Below are 27,064 nucleotides of genomic sequence, written 5' to 3'. Positions count from 1 at the left end.
CGTGAAGCTCATCATGCACGTCCCAGTATGGCTTTACAATATCCTTGACCTCTCTTTTGTTACCGGGCCAGCCGTTATGGTAGTATTCGCAAATAGCCATCAGGACGGGGTCCCTCAATGTGTCCTCCTTTATTTTACCTAGCATTTCGGGTGTCGCCTCCACATTATTATATAACATGTTAACGTGCACTACCACATCCTTACACACATCACTATCGACGCCCGCCTCACTAGGCGCTCTCGACAATGTGTCCGCAATAAACATCTCCTTTCCGGGCTTGTAGCGGAGATCAATATTATAATGCTGCAATTTTAAAAGCATGCGCTGGAGGCGCGCCGGTGTTTCGTTAAGTGGTTTTTTCATGATAGCTTCCAGCGGCTTATGGTCACTTTCCACAGTAATCACACTATGACCATAAATGTATTGATGAAATCGAGTGCACCCGAAAACCACCGCGAGCAGCTCTTTTTCGATTTGCGCCCAGCGCGTCTCCGCGGGCGTGAGTGTGCGCGCCGCATAGGCGACGGGCCGCCCGCCCTGCATCAGACAAGCGCCCAGGCCACGCGAACTCGCATCTACTGATACACACACTGCTTCGTGCGGCGAATAGTATGCTAATACTGGGCTACTACTTATTTTTGACTTTAATTCTTTGAACGCGTTGTCATGAATATGGAGCCACTCAAATTGAACATTTTTTGCTAATAGACTACGCAACGGAGCAGATCTCTCTGAATATTGAGGTATGAATCTCGAAAGATAATTAGTAACTCCCAGAAATCGCTCGAGGTCTTTCTTATCACTCGGCTTTGGCAAGTTAATTATTGCCTTCACCCGACTATTGTCTGGTTTCATACCAACCGCATTAAAACTGTGACCTAAAAAAATAATATCGGACACCTTGAATACACATTTATTTTGATTAAATTTGACCCCATTTAATAACGCCCGTCTCATCACCTCCTTAAGTCGACTATCGTGTTCCTGCTCAGTTTTTCCCCAGATTAAAATGTCATCACAGTAAACCTCTACCCCCTCCATTTTAAATATTTTTGACATTTCATTATGGAAGATTTCAGGTGCACAGTTAATTCCGAAGGGCATTCTAATGTACCTAAATCTACCTTCAGGTGTTGAAAACGTACAAAGCTTGGAACTTTCCTCATCTAAACGTAACATCCAGAAGCCATTTTTAGCATCACATTTAGAGAAAAACTTAGCCCCCGAGAGATTACTGGTTATCTCTTCCAGAGTAGGAAGTAAAAAATGACTTCGTTTTACTGCTTTGTTAAGATGTTTAGGATCTAAACATACACGAAGTTTGTTATCTGGTTTTTCTACTACCACTATATTTGAAACCCAATCTGTGGGACCGTCCTCCCTTACAATAACACCCAACTTGACCATATTATCGAGTTCTTCCTTTAAACGAGGACGCAGCTTCAGAGGTATTTTTCGCGAACAGGCAACCACCGGCGGTACAGTCTTATCTAATTCTATTTTACATACTGTTGGCAAACACCCTATGCCTTCAAATACCGATTCATCAATTTTCACTTCATTAATCTTTAAACTACTCTCAGTAGAATCGCTAGTTCGGACAATAAGATTCAAATTGACACATGCTTTTAATCCCAGCAAATTATTACAATTCACTCGCAATACATAAACTTTTTGTATTATTTTTCTATTATTACATACCAAGGACGCATTAAAATAACCTACTACCGGCAATCGTTGTTTGTCGATTTGTCTCAGTACAATGTTACTTTTTATTAAGTTTTCCGTATTAAAACCTGCATTTATATAAGAATTCAATGATATTACCGTGGCGGCCGCACCACTGTCCAATTTAAAATTTATATTCACACCATCCACACTAATCATTTCCGTCCACGACTCGGTACACTCGGCTTCATCGATATTAATATTGTACAAAATAAGCTCACCAAAGTCCTCGTTTACATCACCGTCCTCGTCACCGCCATCACCGCCGACCATCTCGCGGACTTGCGGCTGCGCAGGTCGCACACGACAACACTTCGCGAAATGTCCAACCCTATCACACCGATAACACGAAATCCCCGATGCCGGACACCGGTCACTCACGCTATGCCTTAAGTCACACTTGTCGCACACATTATTTGAGTAATATTGTCGTGGCGCTTGGCGTTGAGGCGCGCCCCGCGCCTGTCCCGTGCGGGCGCCGCCGCCGCGGCCGCCGCGCCACCGGCCCCGTGCCGCGGGCGCACCCGCCGCCCGCGCTCCGTCGCGCCACAAGCGCTCCACCGCGCCGCCGCCGCTCGTCGCATGCTGTACACTGCAGCCCGCCGCTTGCTGACCCGCTCGCTCTGCCGCTCGACACCAAGTTACCGCCTCCTCTAAACCTAACGACGTTTTTGCCAGTAGCTTTTCCCTCATTTGTACATCTTTTAAACCACGAATAAGTTGCGTTAATATTAGGCTATTTTTTAAACTGTCAAAACTGCAATTTTTGCTTTTTACTTTTAGCACCCCTAAAAACTTATCAAAAGTCATGTCTTTCTGATATGTCTCGAAAAACATATGTCTTTCGTAATTTATATTTTTCTGTGGATCAAAATAATCACTAAATTTTTTGCACAAAACGTCATAATTAGATTTTTCCGATTCGGCAACATCTAATTCCTCATAAATTTCTCGGCCGTATTTTCCTATAACATGCATAAATAGTGCACATTTCTCTGCATCCGGAACAGATGCCTTGTCTGAGGCAATCAAAAAATATTCGAACGACATTTTCCATTCTCGCCAATTGGTAGCCATATTGCCCTCTTGTTGCAAAGGCGCTGGCTGTTGAATAGCCGCGTACACACCGCTCGCACTCACAGTTTTCTCAACCATTGTAATACTATTATCCGTCCTTTAATATAACAAACAGTTTAAGCACTTTTATGCACCGAAATACACTTTAAAACCACACCTGACACCATGTAGTATGGGACGGGATCCAAATTAAACCATTGATGGCGTATGACTGGTTTATTAGATATCATGCATCTCCCCAAGTACCCACATTATGTTTATAAGCATACCCACTACACTATCTAACGCTATTGACCTGATTTCCATACCAGTACCTCAGGATTTGTATGGTCTCATTAGGTAATTTAATGGCTTCTAGTTTTTTCCATAGGATATTGTAGGAAACCAGGTCAAAAGCCTTAGACAGGTCTAAGAAGCACGCATAAACTGGCGTCTTTCTGTTTAAATAGTAATTGACAGTGTGCTTAAGGCACAGTATTGCACTTTCCGTTGATAACCCTGGTCAAAAACCAAACTGGTTGGGGTTAAGGCTCACGTACTTATTTAATTGTACATTAAGCACACTATCAAATACCTTAGCAATAATAGTCGCAAGGGATATAGGCCTGTAGTTATTGGTGTCGGACAAATCTCCAGTTTTATTTTTGGGTACAGGAATAACTACAGTTTTCATCATATCCTCGGGCAGATAACAGTGCCTTACACACAGCGTATAAAACAAAGCTAACACTCTCGAGATATGGGGACCCGCATTTTGAAGGTGTTCGATGCTGAGGCCATCGTGTCCTGGGGATTTGCCTCGGGTGATAGATTTAATAGCCTCTGCTACATCCTTAGCAGAGTATCCCGGTCCAGGTTTCACGTTGACCTCAGCACCGTTCATCTCATCCTGCGACCGCACAAGAGGTGATTTGACAACGAAATGATCTTTAAAAGTGTTAGCTATGTCTTTGGTGTCAGTTTTGCCATTAACACTCACAGGGCACGAAGGTCGAAACTTCATGTTGTTTGTGGCGTTCCAAAATGACCGGAAGTCCTTTTTGGAGTGCTGTGAAGCTAGAATATTCATTTTTATTTGGGTTTGATGGTCCTGGCACCATTTTAAGCGAGATTTGAATATTCTTCGCGTTTCACACATCTCATTAAATAACCTGCCCACTTCCGGTCTACCACAGAGTGTCCACTCGTGAAATTTCTCTCTTGCGGCCCTGTGCGCATCGCTGACATTAAACTGATATTAAATAGTCATTTAAAATTTAAGGAACGTAAGGACATTGTATCCATGCCTGTTGAACGATGCAGTAGAATTGGAGCAATTTTGAAATATTTGAAAGCATAATGGAATCTGTCCTACTTAAAATATCACCTTCTAGTAAGAAATTACTTATATAAATGCTATTATAAAATTAATGAATATTTCACATCTGTAATTGAATAAATAATTTTATGTAATAGTAATATTGTAAAACCGTAGGTAGAAATGAAATCATGTATGATCTGTATCCCGATGATGTTATTATTGTATAACTTATTAGTTATAGTACGTAGCTAGTAAGAAAAATTTGCATGCTTCTTTAAGTGAAATGTACGCATCCAAAATTACCGTCCACCTATGTTCATCACTACATTTGTACAAATAAACACATCTTTATCTTTAACTGTAAACCTAGTTGAAACGTCGAAATAAAAGGGAAAATAATGAAATTTAATCGCGTTAGACCCGGTAATGACATTAATTATGTGTACAAAACGTGAGAGTTTAAAGTGTTACATCTTTACAGATATACAGATCTTTATTGGTAAAATAAAGTACATTTTACAAGTCACAAATTCTTAAGAATAAAATAAAGATAAAATTATTATACACAATAATAGGTTAATATAAATGTTTAGAGGAAGTTACGATATGGAATCAATGATCATTTCGCATAGACATCATGAATTCGTCGATCGAGTAGTAAGCCTTTTCTACAAGTAACGATTTTAGCTTTTTGTTAAATATTGTGTCACTTTTCGATTCTTTTACATCGGTCGGTACTGAGTTATAAAGCTTTGGTCCCATAATATTTAGTGACTTTCGTGACTTCGCGAGCCTGCATTTAGGGGCGAGAAGAATAGGCAACCTGCGGGCTGGGCCACTGCGGGTAGATCCACTGGATTTATACAAGTGCATATTTGTTCTGACATACGTACATGCGGTCAGTATATATATACACGGTAGCGTTAATATCTTGCGTTTTTTAAACAGAGATTGTGCAGGATAGTCAACGGGTTTGCCATCAATAATACGAAGGGCGCGTTTCTGCATTCTAAGCAGTCTATCTCGATCAGCAGCTGTACCCCAAAGATCGACACCTTGAGAAAGTATTGCGCGGAAATATCCATAGTAGGCGGTCTTTAAGTTCTCAATAGATAAACTGGGTGCTATTCGGGACAGCGCAAAACAGGCTGAGGCAAGTCTGTCGCAGGTGGATTGTATGTGCGGGGCCCACGTTAGTCCTGAGTCGATTTGGTATCCTAGGTATTTCACAGTGTCTACTTGTGGGATTTAGGTGTCATTTACTACAATATTCAGTTTATTTGTATTTGTATTTTATAGTCGAAAATGAACAATATTTGTCTTGTCAAGATTAATTAACATGCCATTTGCAGAGAACCATTTTTCGATTAAACTTGTCACGTGACAGAGTTTGTACTTTAAATTGTTGAAATTATCCGCTTGTACAATAATACAGGTATCATCCGCTTTATCTTAAAACTGCTCCCATTCTACTGCACTTAGTTCTATAGTCCGTTCAACAGACATGGATACAATGTCCTTACGTTCCTTAAATTTAAACTGACTATTTAATATAATTAACGACCGAATTAACTAAGTCTGGTGAACGAACCCCACCTGGTGGTTATTAACTATTAAGTTGAGGCATTAATTCATTATAGACCGCGAGCCACGAACAGTTTCCGTGATCAATCACCTTCCTCGCGAAAACTCGTATAGTGGTTAACGCCTATTTAAGATGCACCCTACTGATGATAGTTTAGCTTCTGTTGTGATTAAAAATAATCGTCAGCCGGTTGTATCGCGGTGGAAACACCGTCAGCTGGTCACATGAACTTGTAAAAAAAAAATTGTTTTTAGTCATCGCCTCCCGTTCGATACTTTGTCAGATGATAGTTTAGGTGCTGTTGTGAATAAAAACAATCGTCAGCCGGTTGTATCGCGGTGGAAACACCGTCAGCTGGTCACATCAACTTGTCAAAAAAAAAAAAATTTTCAGTCATCGCCTCCCGTTTGATACTTTGTCAGATTATAGCTTAGGTGCTGTTGTGAATCAAAATTGGCTCGGTCAGCCACCTATTTTCTACCAAGCCACTGTTCCCTCTTTGGGTCCAGATATTTGATCCAAGTGAGTGTTCAGAAACTTTTTATGGAAAATTGTATATAAATTTGCTATATGATGTTACGAATTATTTACGAAAAACTAAAATACCTACCTTTAGGAACAACCGTGATCTGATTCAGTTGAAATTTAAATTACTTCTTTATGTCCGATGACAGTGTAATAATATGCTAATGCAAAAATAGACGTGATCAGCCGGGCTAGCACATGATTGGCGCGAGAGTATCTCGCCGCGACATAGACTACTCGTCCCTCTTTAATTCATACAGTTAGTAAAAGACGGGTAGTCTATTTCGCGGCGAGATACTGTCGCGTCAATCATGTGCTCGGCCTACTGATTAGATATGAGCGCCGCCGGTCAAAATTAGTCGGCGGCGGCGACGAATCGGCGGGATGGCCTTAAAAGGCTTGATGTAGGTAGGTATGCAAAAAGAATTCAAATCAAAATTAAGGCAGAAAAATATGATTTTGCCTTGAAAACGTTATAAAATCAGCACATTATTCATTTCAAGGACAATTTATCGAATAATGGTTATTGGGACCGTGCACGAAGACAGCGCCACACAGCGGTTGCAACTATAGGCTTGTATTTTATCAAAGTATTAAGCGAGCAGTAAGTATATCGTAATAATTTCAGTGAAAACTACTGAACGGATTTTTATGCGGTTTTCACCTATGAATAGAGTGATTCTTGAGGAAGGTTAAGTCGTATAATTTGTTAAGGTTTTGTGTAAATTGGTTGTAATATGACGATATTTGGTAATCAAGTCAGAAAAAAATCACGCTGGCTAACACATTTAATCGAAGACGCTGCCCAACCCGTTTGAGATATAACAAAACAATGTATGGTGGAAAGATCTCTCTTTCATTGCTCTACAAAAAAGTCCGCGATGGTGTATGTCTATCTTTTAAGGATAACTTACTATACCCATTCTTATCTTTACTACAAAAAGATTTCATAGTATGTGGTATTTGCAAAGCTATTTACACGGATACAGTATTAATAATAATTACCAAATTAAATACGTCAGTTATATTAAGCATTTCATACAGATTACAAAGGTCCCTTACACCATACAATTTAAATTAATATCTCAGGAGTAATCGTAAATTAAACTTCCATTTCGACCCATATAACTTGTATGAAATGTTAAAGACGCTAATCCGTTAGTTCAGTTAGTTGTCAATCTTTACCACCTTATGCGCTGACAAAATATCTATTTTCTGATTCGGAAAGTAGTAGTATCTACAAGGTCACGAGGGAGTCCAAGGGACGCATTTATGCGTTAGAGCGAGAGCGAGCAAGTGATATTGATATCTCATTCCACCGCATAGCTGCGTCCCTTGGACTGGCCTACGCTGGGCCATCGTATAAGAATGTACAAATATATTGAAAAATTTATAAGAGCCATTTATAACGGTATTACGTTCTTTAAAATCGACAATCAGGATACCATGGCCATCCCAAAAGATTGTGCACATCAGCTTTTTGGTGGACTGGTGCACCTTCGCTTTAATAGGGGGCTTTTCGTTTTTAAAACGCCACTCAATCGACTCGCGTTTGCTCTCGGGATCATAATAAAGCACCATTGTTTCGTCTCCAGTTACCAGCCGTTTAATTATGCTTTTAGGGTTTTCGCCACAGAGCTCCAAAAATTTAGAGGCACATTTCACGCGTTCTTCTTTCTGAACAGCTGATAGAAGTTTAGGTACCCACCTTGCACTGACCTTACTCATGTGAAGATGATCGTGAATTATGCGGTGGACGGTGCTCTTAGAAAGCCCTAGTCTTGCTGCTATTTCTCTGATCTTTAGGCGGCGATCACTTAAAACTTCCTCTTGGACGCTGTTGATATTTTCAGAAGTGAGGACCTCCACTGGTCTTCCATCATGTCCCAGATCTTCGACAGCTTCCCGACCAAATCGAAACTCGTTTACCCAGTTTTTTACGGTGCTATAAGAAGGAGAAGACTCGCCGAATACGCCATCTAAACGATCTTTGATTTGAGCGGGAGATAATCCTTCTTTAAACAGGAATTTTATGACACTTCGGTACTCAATTTTGGACATTGCTATCCAATAGTGCATAACATGTCATGACATGTCGCGCAGAAATGGGTCAGTCCAGGTCATTATGGGACAACCTGGTACACCTGCTCTTATTAGGTACTATCTTTGTATACCAAATTGAAAAGCAATAAAAATACTTCCTTTACTATTATGGTTTTGTTATATTCATTCAACTCTTTTAAATCTTTTTTACATAATATTAGGACTACTTGGGCGGTTTACAAGTAATTTTTTTTGTTTGATATCTTGCAATCAATAAAAGTTTTTTGTTACAAACAAAAAATGGTACTTGTAAACTGGCCAAGTAGACCTAATATTATGTGGGACGAAAGTACACGTATGTATGCATATGTAGTTGTGCACGCACACATATATACTTAGTGGCAACGCCATTGTGAATATTTCATACATTTTCTAATTAATTTTAAGTTTATTTTTATTATCTCATACACACCACTCGAACGCACCTATTATATATTTATACCTGGCAACATATTTTCCTATTCCCCCACTCCCCTCATTCAACCGCCAGTGCCACCTAAACCTATCACCGCGCGCGAGCTCAAAAATTGGCTCATCTAAATAAACTCAAAATCATGTGAAAAAGTACTCCATGGACATCAGTGCCGCCCTGTGAATTGTGAACTGAATAAAGTTTGATTGTGCCGAAAGAAGAAACTCAAAACTGGAGTCGGCAGGTTATCAAGTGTCGAAGGTTGGTTTTCCCGTCCTCTCCAAGTGTTGGTCCTTATCGATCCTGATCCTTTCTATATCAATATATCATTATTTCATACATATTTACAGTAATCACACACTCAAAAGTATAATTTATACGTATATTTGTTAAAAACGCACAACGTGCCGTCATACTTTAATTGGTTCACATCACGCTTATTTCATCTCATTTCGCAACTAATTATTAATAAATACCAGTTATTTTACTCATTCTATAAGATTAAAAGCATATTTTTGGTAGATCGCGCATATTTCGTAAAATCAATTGTAAAAATTTGTTCGCCGCTCGCGCGATTTATCTACCTACCAACCCGCCATATTTGTAGTTAAACTCGCCCGCAAAATTCGTCAACCTCGTCGCTTTGATTTTGTTTTACTTATATAACAAAACTCATTTTATAACTTTACGCAAATTACGCATACCTTATTATTAACTGACTCATTACAAAATGAAAGACGACGAAGAAGTGATGATTACCTTTTTGGAACATAAAAAACAATTTCTGTTTCAAATAATTCAAGAAGTTTATAATTTAAGCTTGAGGGTTTCCGATGATGTCACTCGCACGCAGTTTTTAGCGAGGACTCAATCCGCTGATAAAACGCGTTCAGATTATATTGAAACCGTAGATAAACTTATAATTGAACAACTCAAAGTAAATCCTGAGGCTCAGCCGAGTTATAGTATTTTAAATACATTCGATGAGTTATATTGTTACGTTAAACAAAAAGAAACTATTTTGAAGCAAGAGCTTGAGGACCAAAAGAAAAATAATAACTTTAATACGAAGTTACCCCCTCTTCAACTCATAGGTTTTGATGGTACTCCTACTAAGTGGCCAGTATTCTATGAAAATTTCCGCAGTGTCATACACACTAATACTCGCCTAACAAATGCTGAAAAGGTCCAGTACCTAATAGGCTGTCTCTCCGGCAAAGCACTCAATGTTTGTTCCGGAATAACCGCTACCTCTGAAAACTATGACATCATATGGCAAGCTCTTCTAGCAAAATACCAAGATACTAGGGTACAGGCTTCTGTCTATCTAGATCAAATGTTACAACAAAAGACTGGGCAGTCAGTCGATAATATACTTGATAACTTTTGTTCCGCTGAAGCGGCATTACAGCGCTTGAAAATTGATAACTTATCAGATTTCATCCTAACTCATATTGCCTTAAGTAAGTTGGACAAATCTATGATTGACCTGTTCGAACAAGCTCATAGACATATCGACATTCCTAAATTTAGTGATTTAAAGAAATTTCTAACCGAACAGAGTAAACTCCAAGTACTTCACGCACCGTCTCGCTCTCACACGCAAATTTATAATAATAATTCTCGCACTCAATCATTCAGTACTAACAAACCCGCAACGCAAACTAATAAAATAAAAACATTCTGTACTCAAGTTACAAATCCGCAACCTCAAACTTACAGCAAGTTTAACAACTCTGACATTCTCAGTCTCACTCAATCTCGCTCATGCAAAGTGTGTAAATCTCAACTCTCTCACCCGCTATTTAAATGTGAATATTTCTTACAACAAAATACTCAAACGCGCAACGACATAGTTCGTCAACACACATTTTGCATAAACTGTTTAGGTTTTCATCATATTAGTACATGTAAATCAACAAATAGGTGTTCGATTTGCAATAAGAAACATCATTCTTTGTTACATTACGAGACCCAGTCGAATACAACGCATTCCTTGCAATCAGCTGATTCAAATATAAACAATAATAACAACTCGGCTGGCACGAGCGCTGCTCCAGCACCGCGTCCAAGCAGTAGTAGCACATCGAATCTTCCGTCTCTGTCCCACCCGCCGCGTCAGCCGCGCTCGCCTACGGCGACTGCAGCCCGCACGAACGGCGGCCAGACAAACGATAACCTCGCGCTTTCTGTTACAATTCCCGCTCGAAATTTAAATAGTGACACTTTAGTTTTATGCCCGACTGCGTCTGTTAACGTTTATAGTAATAATCAAACGCATCGCCTCCGTGTATTCTTGGATACGGGAGCGGCTACTAATTTCATAACAAAGTCTTGCTGTGAACGTTTAAATTTAAAAGTTACTCCCGCACCCGCTATTATTAATGGCATAGGAAAAATACAAGACCGCGCGTTTGGAATAACGCAACTTACAATACACTCTCGATTCGACTCACGCTGTTCCTATACCGTTTGTTGCCGCGTTATGAATGAAATTACGGACATTTTACCTAGCGCCGAGCTAGAAATCACGCAATTAGACCATCTTCAAGGTTTGCCGATGGCCGATGATGAATATTACTTACCGGGCGAGATAGATTTTTTGATAGGTAATGAATTATTCCCCACGTTACTCGGACCAGGTAAGGTGACCTCGCCGACTTCCTCGGTTGTAGGTATCGAAACTACTCTCGGATATATCGCCGGAGGAAGGGCGCATTGTTTTCCTCATTCGCTCGAAAATAAAACTCGCTCTTTAAACGCTCACAATTTGGAAAAGACTTTCTTTTGCCAAACTGAAGATTTTGCTCTCGATCAATTAACGCAACGCTTTTGGGAAATCGAAAATGTCCCAGAAAAAACCCATTTTAGTCCAGATGACGAAGCATGTGAAAAACATTTTCAGTCAACTTATACGCGCGAGGACGACGGTACCTATACCGTTGCTCTTCCGTTCAAACACTCACCTGCCGAATTAGGATCATCTTATTCTGCAGCGAAGCACCGCTTATTAAATTTAGAAAAGAAACTCGACTCAACTGGATTACGATCCGATTATAACGCAACTATCCAAACTTACATAGATCAAGGTTATTTAATAAAGGTTCCGAATAATTTTCAAAACACTGATTCTTATTACATACCGCATAGGGCCGTTTATCGTCCCGACAAAGAAACTTCAAAGACGCGTATCGTACTGAACGCTGGTTGTAAAACCACCTCAGGAAAATCCCTTAATGATTTACTTTACGTAGGTCCAGTTCTACAGAATAATATTTTCGAATTGCTTTTAAATCTCCGCATGTTTTCAATTGCAATTTCCGCAGATATCGAAAAAATGTATTTTCAAGTGAAACTTTCTCCTGATCATCACTCATTCCAAAGAATTTTATTTAGGTTTGACACTAATTCACCGATCGAAATATATCAATTTAATCGAGTCTGTTTCGGTGTTTCTAGTTCACCCTATTTAGCTTTGCGCGTCGTGCGACAACTTGCCGCAGATAGCCGTGATTCATTCCCGCTCGCCGCTTATGAAGCCGAAAACCATATGTACGTTGACGATTACGTTAGTTCAGTTGATAACGTGGATACGGCAGAAAAAATATATAAAGAGATGACCGCTATGTTCAAATCGGGAGGTTTCAACTTAGTTAAATGGATTTCAAATGATACTCAACTCATGTCGCGCGTCCCATCCGCTCAGAAAAGCCCTCTTGCAGTCAAATTTGATGATGATCCCAACGCTGATACTAAAATCGTAGGTATGCAATGGCAGCCTACGGATGATCAATTTCACTTTAAAACAAACATAGATTTTCCAGAAACTTGTACTAAACGCTCGATTCTGTCTGTCACCGCTCGCTTGTTCGACCCGCTAGGTCTAATTAGCCCGGTTGTAGCTTATATGAAATTACTCATTCAAGAATGTTTTAAACTTCAACTCGATTGGGATGATGAAGTGCCCGACTTCATTGTCTCCAAATGGAAACAATTCCACCAGGAACTTCCGCATTTATCAGAAATTAAAATACCGCGCCATATTGGCATCACGTCCAAAAATAGAATAACTTTAATCGGATTCGCCGACGCTAGCCAGCAGTGCTATGGTGCTGCGATCTATGTACGCGTAGACTCAGATGAAAACTCAACCGCAAATTCAGTAGAATTACTCACCGCTAAATCAAAAGTTTCCAACTCTAATAAAACCCTCGCTCGCTTAGAGCTCTGCGCTGCCGTGTTACTCGCAAAATTAATAAATTCCGTTCGCGATGTCCTAAGTAAACGATGCACTATAAATAAAATATACGCTTTTTCAGACGCCACTGTGACACTCACATGGATTCATTCGCCCGCTTATAAATTTCACACATTTGTAGCTAATCGTATCGCTCAAATAAATGAATACTTACCCGCTTCCCACTGGTTCCACGTTCGTGGCGTAGAGAACCCTGCAGATATTGTATCGCGACCTGTAACGCCAATAGGATTAATAAATAACTCCCTCTGGTTCCACGGCCCGCAATGGTTATCCGCTCCGATTAATACCTGGCCTGTAAAGGAATTTAAAATAAATCATAATAAACAAGATGATTTACAAGGAATTAAAGTTACTTCGCTTCCCGCGCAAACTGTATTACCTACGGTCGAACCTACGCACCCAATTCATGACCTCGCTGTAAGATGTTCGACGTGGATTAAACTCATTCGCTCACTCGTATACGCATTTCGCTTTTCAAAATTACTTCACTCTCAAGGTTCCATAACTCCAAATGACTTAGAATATGCAGAATACCGCGTGCTACGCTACGAGCAAACAACACATTTCTCTCGCGAGCTTAATGCTATTCAAAATAACAAACTAATTCCTAGTAAATCAGTTTTAAAACTGCATCCATTTATTGACGACCAGGGTCTCCTAAGAGTAGGAGGTAGACTAACTCATTCTCAATTAGGTTTCGATCAAAAACATCAAATACTATTGTCTGCAAAAAGTAGAATAGTATCGCTTTTAGTAGATTATTATCACTCGTCGAACCTGCACACTGGTCCCGCCTTAGTACTAGCATTAATTAGACAAAAATATTGGATTTTATCTGCTCGAAATTTAATTCGCCAAAGAGTACACAAATGCAACTCCTGTTTCAAACTCAAACCATTATCTACTCAGCCACCGATGGGTGACCTCCCCGCTATACGCGTCTCTCAAGTCAAGGCATTCGTACACACAGCTGTCGATTACGGCGGACCATTCTATATTACTCATATACGCCGCCGCGGAGTTAAAAGCCATAAGGCTTATATCTGTCTGTTTGTTTGCTTAACAACAAAAGCCATTCATTTAGAATTGGTCTCCGATCTAAGCACGGACTTATTTCTTGCCGCTTTCAAACGTTTCATTTCACGCAGAGGTCCTGTTTCAATTTTATATAGTGACGGAGGTACAAATTTCATTGGTGCGAAAAACAAATTAAACGAAATTTACCCGCTAATACAGTCCACTGATTATAACAACTATTTGAGTAATTACCTTGCTCAACACAAGATTCAATTTAAACACAGTCCACCTTATGGACCGCATTTTAACGGATTGAGTGAAACTAATATCAAGTCAGTCAAAACTCACTTATACAAATCTATAGGGAATCAAATTTTAACCTACGAAGAATTTAATTCTATTTTGGTTCAAATTGAGGGGCTTCTTAACGGTCGTCCAATTTGCGTCCTATCATCGGATCCTTCCGATCCGACCGCGTTATCTCCAAGTCATTTCTTAAATATTACTCCACTTAAATTTTTACCCGCTGAGAAAATTGACAGTAATATTTCAAATAATATGTTAACTCGCTATCAGCTCCTAAATAAAATTGTTCAAAGTTATTGGAACCGTTTCAGCACGGAATATCTCACTTCTCTTCAACAACGCGATAAATGGAATTCACCTTCCAAACCTGTGAGTGTGGGAACAGTTGTTGTCATTAAAGATGATCACTCTCATCCTATGTTCTGGCCTCTCGCTGTTGTCTCAGAGGTTTTCCCAGGAAAAGATAATGTAATTCGCGTCGCAAAAGTAATTACTTCTTCAGGAACTTATGTCCGTCCTGTAACTCGGCTCTGCCCGCTACCTACGCAATAGTTAAGTTTCGTATAGTACAAACTTAGTTTAAAAAGGAAAATAATCCTTAGTATTAGTACCTAGATTAATTTTTTACTCTTAACGCAATGTAGAGGAAACCTCTAGGCGCCCCGAAGTTGGCAACGCCATTGTGAATATTTCATACATTTTCTAATTAATTTTAAGTTTATTTTTATTATCTCATACACACCACTCGAACGCACCTATTATATATTTATACCTGGCAACATATTTTCCTATTCCCCCACTCCCCTCATTCAACCGCCAGTGCCACCTAAACCTATCACCGCGCGCGAGCTCAAAAATTGGCTCATCTAAATAAACTCAAAATCATGTGAAAAAGTACTCCATGGACATCAGTGCCGCCCTGTGAATTGTGAACTGAATAAAGTTTGATTGTGCCGAAAGAAGAAACTCAAAACTGGAGTCGGCAGGTTATCAAGTGTCGAAGGTTGGTTTTCCCGTCCTCTCCACTTAGTTTCAGAATAAAATCAAAGATGGCGCTTTCAAATCAGTTTCCATAAAATGCTTCAAGTGCTCTCTTTACCTATTATACTTACTTTACTCGTTGGTATAAATTATCTATTGGCATTTTTATCTGTCACCTCTCCAGTTATATAATTCTTAAACCTCCTTTATAGTTATGTTAGCCTGGTACATGTATGTATCAAACAAGTATACACAGAGAGAGAGGGAGATAAGACACCGTGCTGGTCGAGCGAAAGTTAACTTTAGTGAGTTAATAATAGAGTATAAAATTAAATTATCTATGGTAGCGATTTATTCTTGATTTATTAAGAAGAGCATCAATTACCCTACTTTCGGGAAATTACCCTATTCAACTTACTGGTCACACTCTTGTATTTGTATGTTCATAGTTATGTTCGCCTGGTATATGTATGTATATTATGTATGGTATAAATTAAATTATTATGTATGGTAGCGTTAAACGTTTAACGCTGTCAGTTGGAAGTGCCATAAGAAGTTTCACTTCAAAAAATATTTGAGATTCTCACAATGAGTTCTTTCATTTGATATATAACACGATATAGTTTGAAAAACTTTATTTTTTAATTTTCTCATTTACCAAGTGCTTAAGATCCATTCCTTCGACAAGGATTCCCATTTCCAGCAACAAGGATCTATGGAATCGATGCCACCAAGTCCCGGTCAAACAAGAAATCGCGAAACGGAAGTGGAAGTGGATAGGGCACACCCTCCGAAGACCAGATGACAACACGGCCAGGATTGCTTACAAGTGGAAGCCGCACGGGAGCAAGCGACAGGGCCGGCCGGCGCACACGTGGCCAGGGCTCGGAACCGGTATTTTTTTTAAACCCCGAAATAGCCCAATATTTTGAATTGTTTTATGCTCATTACGTAGGACTGAATCATGTATTTAGGAAACAATTTTGCATTATTAAAATGTCCCATTAAAAATAAAATTATAAACAAAAGAACGAAAAAGAACGTAATAATACCGGTATTTTTGTATGGAGCAAATACCGGTTTCCGACCCCTGCACGTGGCAGCGCACAATCGACGCTGAGCTGCGGGCAGCAGGACTGAGTTGGAGGGACGCGAAGCGCGAGGCGCAGGACAGGAGCGGATGGCGACGTCTCACGAAGGCCCTTTGTACCGATGGGGTACCATAGGACAACAACAACAAACAACAACAACAACAACATTTACCCATGACTTAAAACAACTTCATTTTTGAATTAATAGATAGACGATTTATTTTTAAAATGTGCTTCATAAATGGTCTCCAATACGAGTACCTATAATAATTCAGTTGCCAAATAAATACTGGTTACCTTTCTGAAAACAAACAAAAGCTGTAACAGCATTAAAACACTACTCATATTTATATGTATAACTTAGCTCCGTTTTAGTTGCTAATCTATTTATTTTAGTACTCATTTAAATTTATTTAAACAACCAGAATTAGATTAATTAGTTGACCGGTAAAATACGTACCCACCGTGGTCCTTTGATTCATTTCTTTCTCCGAAAATATTGGAAGGAATGGATAGAAATGAATTGGAGGGGAATGAAGTTTCAACGTTTTTTACTTTTAATTTCTTTATCGTCTTTGTGGCTAGAGGGTATCAAGCAAAAGGAATGAAAATATGTATACCCAAATGCTTATAAATAGTTAACGATCTTTTTCATGAGATTAATAAATTACTATGTATAAGGATAACAATGAGTAAATTAGCATTTTACAAATTCATGTGACCAGCTGACGGTGTTTCCACCGCGATACAGCCAGCTAACGATTATTTTTATTCACAACAGCACCTAAACTATCATCTGACAAAGTATCAAACGGGAGGCAATGACTGAAAACAATTTTTTTTTAAAGAAAGAAAGAAAAAAACAAAGAAAATACATTTATTTTAACATCAACCAACAAGTTCACAAGTTTACAAGTTCACTGACCACCTAAACACCTAAACTACCACCTGACAAAGTATCAACCGGGAGTCCTCAACCCACCAACGGAGCGGCAGCTGACTTCCACTAGGGTGCATCTTAAATACTTTGAATGTTTTGATGCACCAGGTGGATATATTTTCCATTTTTGCAGTATTTTTTATTAGATTTAGTGTCGTCCCCTAGCGGAAAAGTTTTGGTCTAGAACCGGCACTAACACACTACTGATATGCTATCACTAAATATATGAAAGTAAATTAACTAAAATTTTATTGAAACTCATGCCTGCTCTGCACCTAAAACAGTTTTTTGTGCAGCAGCAACACAGCAGCATCTGACAAAGTATCAAACAACGGGACGGGAGGCCATGACTGAAAACAATTTTTTTTATATGTTCATGTGACCAGCTGACGGTGTTTCCACCGCGATACAACCGGCTGACGATTGTTTTTACTAACAATAGCACCTAAACTACCATCTGACAAAGTATCAAGAGGAAGGCGATGACTGAAAACAGTTTTTTTTTTTACAAGTTCATGTGACCAGCTGACGATGTTTCCACCGCGATACAACCGGCTGACGATTGTTTTTACTAACAATAGCACCAAAACTACCATCTGACAAAGTATCAAGAGGAAGGCGATGACTGAAAACAGTTTTTTTTTTTACAAGTTCATGTGACCAGCTGACGATGTTTCCACCGCGATACAACCGGCTGACGATTGTTTTTACTAACAATAGCACCAAAACTACCATCTGACAAAGTATCAAGAGGAAGGCGATGACTGAAAACATTTTTTTTTTTTACAAGTTCATGTGACCAGCTGACGGTGTTTCCACCGCGATACAACCGGCTGACGATTGGTTTTACTATCAATAGCACCTAAACTACCATCTGACAAAGTATCAAGAGGAAGGCGATGACTAAAAACATTTTTTTTTTTTACAAGTTCATGTGACCAGCTGACGGTGTTTCCACCGCGATACAGCCGGCTGACGATTATTTTTATTCACAACAGATCCTAAACTATCATCTGACAAAGTATCAAACGGGAGGCGATGACTGAAACTTTTTTTTAAAATTTTCATGTGACCAGCTGACGGTGTTTCCACCGCGATACAACCGGCTGACGATTGTTTTTACTAACAATAGCACCAAAACTACCATCTGACAAAGTATCAAGAGGAAGGCGATGACTGAAAACATTTTTTTTTTTTACAAGTTCATGTGACCAGCTGACGGTGTTTCCACCGCGATACAACCGGCTGACGATTGGTTTTACTATCAATAGCACCTAAACTACCATCTGACAAAGTATCAAGAGGAAGGCGATGACTGAAAACATTTTTTTTTTTTACAAGTTCATGTGACCAGCTGACGGTGTTTCCACCGCGATACAACCGGCTGACGATTGGTTTTACTATCAATAGCACCTAAACTACCATCTGACAAAGTATCAAGAGGAAGGCGATGACTAAAAACATTATTTTTTTTTACAAGTTCATGTGACCAGCTGACGATGTTTCCACCGCGATACAACCGGCTGACGATTGGTTTTACTATCAATAGCACCTAAACTACCATCTGACAAAGTATCAAGAGGAAGGCGATGACTAAAAACATTTTTTTTTTTTACGTGTTTCGGTGGCTGCCATTCCTCAACCCACCAACGGAGCGGCAGCTGACTTCCACTAGGGTGCATCTTAAATAGCCGTTAACCACTATACGAGTTTTCGCGAGGAAGGCGATGATTGACGAAATTTTCGCCTGGCTCGCGGACCATCACGTCAGGATCTGATCGTGTGATCCTGGAGTAGGCGAGCGAACTCTTCAAAATATAGGCACACCTATAGGTATAGTGATTTGGTTATTTTTTATAGTAAACCGTGCATTTTGCGTGCGTTTGGTGAAGTGAAACTGCTATTGGAAACCATAAAATAATGGCATGTTAGATTGTGCTATCTGAAATAGTTTTCTTTTGTTAAAGAAAAAGAACTGAACCTAAGGTAGTAGGCATATAAAATGCCGTTCAACGTTGAAACATTGTATACTTTTATAGGTCACGAAATTGGTTTTAGGTTCAAGTCAATGTCATCGTCGCACCTATTGGAACAGAAACCGTATCTTATCTCAAGTTATCTGCGCGGGGAGGGGTGTACCGTTAGTCGGCGGTGGCCACAGCTGATTTCACATGTGCCTCTGATCGCGTCGTACGCTCGCTCCGCGCGCCATGCCGGCAAAACATTAAAAACATAAACGTGTAACAAAATTATATAAAAAAAGTTGAACGTAATTGGAAAATTGTGATTTTGTGTAATTTGAAAGACGGTTCTGTTCGCGGGTTTTGATTTACGAACTACGTTACGAACTGTGTTACGGCTTTTTTGCATTGGCGGGTAAGTTGATGCACTTTTGTTATTAAACGCATACAATATATAATAACACCGAGCCTTGTTTACAATAATGGTTTCTTTTTCTCTTATGTTTTCGACAAAACAAGGGAAAACGAATTTTCCCGAATTAGAACACACAGAAATTCGCATTGTAAACAAATTGTAAAGTCCTAGATGCCTATTTCAAGTTTAAACTGTATGAGCCATTGTCTAGAATCCATTTATTTTCCTACAATATATTGTAGTAGGTATAACTAGGTATATATGTACCTACTTAGTGGATAAAATTCATGTTGGCAGATTTATGGCTTATATTAGTCACGGTTGCAGGAGTGTTTTGCGAAGAAACACGAGAGCATAATGGAGCAGCGAGTTTATTGCACCGGTTTGAAACAGGCTTTCTTGGGCTGCAAGGGCCAAGTGCCGGCCCTAAACAATTCGCTGAATTTGCATTTAGACACTTTAACCTTGGGATAAATAATTCATAGCTACCCATTTTCTCATTTCTACAAATAACTCAAATATAAATATATTTTCACATCACCTATTCGTAAAAGGATTTTTTCACATCACCTATTCGAAAAAGGGCTTTTTCACATCACCTATTCGAAAAGGGAACTTTTCTTCCCTGCTAGGAGGGATCAAAGTAGCTCTTTTCTGTTCAAGGCCATTTTGTTGCTAGTATGAAATATTGACACAAAGACATATGAAATTAGTATGCATATAATCGATTACAATTTCTTTATAATCGATTGCGTGCAAACAATTTTTCTAACTTAAATTATATTTCGTTGTAATTGTAAACAATAAATGTAATTAGCGTATTTTAAATTAATTAATAGCATATTTAAATTAAGTAAATTAATTAATTAGCGTAATATTTACAAAGAAACGTAAAAAACATTAGTTTAGTAATTTAATTTTTATTTTGACATTTTAGGTCTCCTTAAACGCAGCCATACTTGTCTATGCAATTTAAAAAGTTTATATTTAAAAACTTTTGTACAAATTTAATATTTCACAAAGCATAATTATGCGGTTCTGTATTGTGTATAAATTTGTAAATACTTAGTTTAAATCAATAACTTTATAATAATAAATATGTATAAGTGATATCAATCTTCATAGTGTTCTTCCGAAGATTTGGTTCAAAGGGGTAAGAGCTAATTTGTTACCAGAAAAATCAACAAAAATAATGTACTTGATTTTCATTGTATTATTTAAGGTCTTTGCTGCTGTCTTTAAAAAGATATTAGGTACATGATTATGAGCTGTAGGTACTTTTAGTTTGTCTGTACAGTCACGTAAACCTTTTCTGTTGTCATCTTATACACGTATTCTGGCAAATAAAGAAATTCTATTCTATTCTATTCTATTCTATTATATTCTGAAAATATCGATACGGACAAAGTGCCAGAAGTATGTTGTACCTATACTAAGGTCGTGTATACATATTTTTGGCACTTTGTCCGTATCTATCTTTGCTTAAAATAATAATGTTTTGAAACCTAATATATGTATGTAATTTCCTCATAGGTGATGTGAAAAGCAGTATGTGTCACATGGTAGCAAAATTATTTTCACCTTGGGCGTTAACACTTGAATCCCTCACTACGCTCAGGATTCTATGTTAGAATCCCTCGCTACGCTCAGGATTCTATTATAGAATCCTTCGCTTCGTTTAGGATTCAGTTGTACGCCGTCGCCGTAAATATGTCATTTTGCTCCCTTGTGACACAATCTACTATTTCTTCCCCGCTAGGAGGGATCAAGTTGGCACTTTTCTGTTCTAGAACACGATTCTTTTTCTTTTTTGCATACCATATTTTTAAGTTAAATCATATTTTGGAACATAACAATTTCCTCATGGGTGATGTGAAAAGCAGTATGTGTCACATGGTAGCAAAATTATTTCCACCTTGGGCGTTAACACTTGAATCCCTCACTACGCTTAGGATTCTATTATAGAATGCCTCGCTTCGTTCAGGATTCAATGTACGCCCTCGCCGTAAATATGTCATTTTGCTCCCTTGTGACACAATACTATTTCTGCCCTGCTAGGAGGGATCAGTGGCACTTTTCTGTTCTAGGACACTATTTTTTAACTTTTTTTGCATACAATTTTGAAATATTTTGAAACATAATAATTTCGTCATAGGTGATGTGAAAAGCAGAATGTGTCATATGGTAGCTAAATTATTTCACACTTGAATCCCTCACTACAATCTGGATTCAATGTAAGCCCACGTAAATCATTTTGCGTCCTTGTGACACATCTACCACCTATGTTCCTGACCTTGTGGCCAGTTAAAGCATGAGGCACTAATTACAAAAGGCTTATGTGCAGCAACATGCGCGAGCGCAGCATGGTGGCCGAGTGCATCGCTCGGTGCACATATTGCGTAAAGATAATTGCCGTTATAGGAGCAGCAGCGAAGTGCAACGACGTCGTTTGGAATTCCATGCCTGATGTGCGCAAATAAAATATATTCATGGACTTTAGTAATGACAACTTTTTCATTAATTTTAGAACTGACGCGAGCGCGGAATAAATAAATATAAATAAAATAAATATTAGGGGATATCTTACACAGATCAACCTAGCCCCAAACTAAGCAAAGCTTGTAATACTATGGGTATTAGGCGACGATATATAAATAAATAAGTATATACATAAATAGATAAATACGTACTTATATACATAGAAAACACCCATGACTCAGTAACAAATATCTGTGTTTATCACACAAATAAATGCCCTTACGAGGATTCGTATCTAGTGAATCTCTATTTCATTTCCCGAATCGCGCCGCCAGAATCTAGTTTTATGAACGCCACATATTTGTATACCGGTATACGTACACCTGCAATAATATGTAACACAAACACAACGGAGGCCGCTAAAATATCTGACACGATCTTATTAATTCTAGAGTCATAAAACCGTGTCATATATTTTTGCGGCCTTCAAAAAGTAATATAATTATTACAGGTGACTGTACCATTGTTATCTTGCAGAATTACGCGGCTGATCACCGATCTCGAATTAAACACAATAGAACCTTTATTTTTTAGCAGCATATTTCACATTCTCTTATTGTGGGAGCATTTTGTACAAGCGTGTCGCACTTTTCTCAGTAATTTCTATGGTCTGAAGTAGGTTTTGTACAATATTGTTGGTAAAAACGTGTCGGAAGAAAACTGTGCCGGTAAGATTGATAGCTAAGATTAGAGGTCGTATAAAATCGATTATTCTATCCGTATATTTTACCGGTATATCGTTAGTCTTGGTGCACTAGTTTCTATATGTGTAATTATAATAGTTTTTCTTTTCTTTGTAATTACCATGTATCTTGTGGAAATGAATAAAGTGTTTATCTATCTATCTATCTATATTTCACCCTTGACACCAAAAATAATAATTACTCTGGGCATCAACCCTATTATATGGTTCTTCGTCATCATCATCTCCATACCAGTTCCGTGGAAGTATATTCCATATGCAACCACAACAATAGGGGACACTTCTGCACGAACACAAAACCCCTGTGCAGACAAAGAATAGTGCATTCACATAATTCCCATTTTATTTAAACCGAAAATTTTGAATTCTATTTGACCATTTAAGATTCAATCTGCAAAATTTACCACACATCTGTGCAGCTGTGTAAAATAGAACAAAATGACTCATGTAACACAAAATAGATTGTAAATAATACAATACCGGCACGTGGATTTGTGAATTTTGTAGGTGAGCATTAGTCTCGCGCGGCCGCGCTGCGACACTCTTCCGCATCTAATTGTCAAGTGGCGACATTTTGCTGTTTGATGCGCTTGCTTCGTGTAGGTAACTGTGAAGTAAAGTGATTTATTTAGATTATGACTGCAATAATATTTTCATTTGGATCTTGGATTTTATTGACGTGGTCTTGTATAGCCAGTATCTATTTGAACCTCATTATGAATAGATAGGGCTTATTCGATCCACACGTCCGCCGGGCACTTGCGATCGGAAGCCAACGTCCCGTCCCGATGCAAGGGTTGTTTTCCGTTTCACAAAATATCAGAACTAATCGTTTAGAAAATTAGAAATTGAAAAAAAAAATTTTTCAAGCGCAAAAATATCAAGCATTGAACATTTTTGGCAGTTCGAGACAAAGTAAAAATATTGTCAACGATATTCTGATAGGTATTTCGTGAAAAGGAAACATCCCTTGCTCGGGCCCGACATCGGTTTCGAGATCGGATCCGTTCGAAAGTGTGGATCTAATAACCGCTTATCCGAGCGGTAAGGAATGCGACTCCCAACCCGGAAGTCGTACCAAGAAGCTTCTCATAGTCACTTGCATAAAAATTATGCCTGGTTATTGTAAACCCTTGTTGTGGCATCTTATCTGCGCAAATTTTTTGTATCGGCTTAAAGACCGGTTAATCAAAATCTACTCAGTGGTTTTCAAGCTACATTACGGGAGAGACACAACATAACACTGCACGTACCTACATATACTGCTTAAATTACAATTCTTCCCGTACTCGGATAAAAAAAATTAATAAACCAAAATTAATATATTTTTTTGTATAAAATAATAATAATAATCCACTCTGGTGATCAGAAAGTGGTCTGATGTCGATACGTCACGGCAGCCGTCAATCAGATCAGGGCTGTTATTTCCTTCGCTTACGGAGCACTTGTCTCAAGCGATCCACTACAAAGGCATGTTTACTTATTTAGATATAATAATAATGATACGTACGAGTGTCTCGTACGTTTGGGACAAAAAATAATGTCATTTTTATAGACAATTGTTGTTATAATGTTGTTCGCCCAAATCCGTACGTGAAATTTAGTAAATTAACCTTAAGAAGGCGCTTCGAGTGACTTCGTCACGATATTAACATTGGTTTGTTTCACGTGTTCAATACCCCTGCGCATATAGTGGCTGATAGGAACATAAAGCAATCGGCGGACAATGCCCGATGCGCTTACAATTGCATGATATCGACCCCGTTACTACAGTGATTTCACTGTGGCCAATAAGTACTATGTCTTTATTACCAAATCTAAGTTACATGCACCCATTTCTATAACTTCTATCTTCTAACCGATACCGTTGAAACAATTGATAATTGGTGGTTTTCAGTCAGTCACGAAAACACATTACATAGATATTACCGTTCACGAAAGCGCCCCACAGTACTTGTCTTTCCGTAATTCCTAGTAATTTTGTCAAATTCTTACACATGGGATTCGATTCACGACAGCTTATCAATCTGTAAAACAAGCGGAAGGCCCTTTGTAATAACTAATAAAATTAATTATCATCTAAGAACAAATTAAATTACTTTCCATGAAAATACTTTAATGTGTGTTTCTTCAAGTAGACATACTACTATTTAAACTATAAACCGAAATAAATGCCATATACGAAGGAAAAAATGACCAAAGCCTCCAGTGTCCAGAGCTGGAATCGAACCAGCGTCCCCCGTTTACCGGACAGGTGCCTGCAGTACCAGGTGCAGGTGCTGTAGATGGTGCAGGTTTATTTCTGTTTAAAATTATTTATTATAATATCACCTTTGAAATTAATCAATGGCTTTGAATGAATGGCTTTTCATGGACTAATTTAAATAAATACTCACACGCTATATGTAGATTTAAAGATTCAAAGCCAAGTCTCGATCAGCGTTTTAAAGTTTACTAAATTAATTTAATTAGGTTGATACTTATAGTAAAAGTAAATTACTTTAGTACACTACACCCTACTGCCTCTTTAAAATTCGAAAGTTTCGACTGTCTAACATCAAGGGCCTATTGATGATTGCGAAATCGTGAGAAGATCTCTCGATCGCATTATTGAAGCAACAAAAAGGCCGAAAGCGGATGGTTGGCCAAAATTAAGGCTAATGTTTACTATACTTATCCGTGACTGTTACACATGCACAATGACCATGCACATGCGTAATGATAATGATCTATTTTATTTAGCTCGGATTCTGCGTCAATCATGACGCCTCGAACCAGTTTGGAACACACACGCGGCTAAGTTAAGGCACGGTCACACATTAGACATCTTTGCAATCAATGTCAACCCCCTATTTTCCTTTTCAATAACGCTTTATTATAGAAGGGTGCGGATATTTGCTTAACACTGGCACGTTATTCCCTTTAAACAAGGTGGATAGGTCCCAAATTATAATTGACATTGATTGTAGGAGAGAGTGGGGGACTTGGGAACGGCGGGTAATTAAAAACAGTGACATATATAGTACTTCCAATTGCACAAAAAATCCTGAGTATGTTTAATACAAACATAAAGAGACCTTCATGTGATTTAACGCAAGTGAATGATGAGATGACGGGTGACAGAGAGGTATGAAAGAAAAAGACATGCTGCGCCTACCGATGATGATGAAAGAGACCTTAGTGACCTAAGTGACTGTAAGATTCGGAAACTACGCACATGTGTTCAAATATTTTCAACTTTTGTTATAATATATTTTTATCATATATCATGATAGGTGATAGGAAACGTGATAGGAAAGCATGGAGTTTTGAAATTTGAAATTGAAATTTTGTTATTATCTTGTATATGGTATGTGCTTTCAAACCCCAGGTGGTTTCAAGTTCACCAAAATTACAATCATGAGTGATACTCATTTTGATTGATATTATTCAATTGGGGTTATTAGGAACTAAGGAAACGAGAGCGTTCCCAATTAGCCCTTGCATTCTCAATGATTCCTACTACATACTGATTTAGAATCCAATATTATTTACTTTGTAAATTGTTATGTATCCCGTGAGGTAAGAAAAAGATCCTTTAAATGTGACACTAAATTGAAAACTTCAGTGTTTCCATTTCCCCGTGGACGGTTTCCAATTACCCCACACGGTTTCGGGTAAAAAGGAACGGCAAGGTTTTTGTTTTCGCCCAAATTTATCTGTCTAATTTTAATAAAATTATTATTTTGTTAAAATTTGATAGACAGATAACCAAACTAACGATAAGCATAAAAATTAATTCGGCTTATGATATTTTTATATCTTTTTAGAGCGTTTGAAGTTAACCGTTCCCAATTCCCCCACTCTCCCCTATCTATCCACACAAAATTTGTGTCTGAATCGGCAACTTCAAGCCACAATATGTTAGTATGTCTGAATTTTTAAAACACTAACGCACCAAATCAACAGATAAATCACGGCATGAAGAAGCGCGGTAATTTATTTAGCACACTCCAGAGTCGAGAGTTCAAGGCAAATTGGACTACCACACAAAAGTACTATTCTGCATCGTTCCACCAGCTATATGGCCAGGCCTTAATTGAGACTTAATTAATGATCTTGAACACGCTAACATTCGATT

The 27,064-nt window shown here is 38.5% G+C and overlaps 1 protein-coding gene across 7 annotated transcripts in view; it reads left to right on the top strand.

Moving 5' to 3' along the window:
• Window positions 1-19,449: 19,449 nt before the first annotated feature.
• Window positions 19,450-27,064, top strand: part of LOC134755891 (myosin-IIIb-like) — a 59,116-nt gene continuing 51,501 nt past the window's right edge. For 3 of the 7 annotated variants that reach the window (XM_063692535.1, XM_063692534.1, XM_063692533.1), the window contains exon 1: window positions 19,465-19,703. The gene's annotated coding sequence lies outside the window, so the exon portion shown is untranslated. Of the gene's footprint in view, window positions 19,704-27,064 lie in introns of all 7 variants that reach the window. The other 4 variants (XM_063692536.1, XM_063692537.1, XR_010129086.1 and 1 more) reach the window with 3 other exon arrangements.

The sequence above is a fragment of the Cydia strobilella genome, chromosome 3, assembly GCF_947568885.1.
Source record: "Cydia strobilella chromosome 3, ilCydStro3.1, whole genome shotgun sequence".
NCBI classification, from domain to species: Eukaryota; Metazoa; Arthropoda; class Insecta; order Lepidoptera; family Tortricidae; genus Cydia; species Cydia strobilella.
The sequence above is the reverse complement of the archived record's forward strand: the minus strand, read 5'-3'. Positions and strand labels throughout refer to the sequence as shown.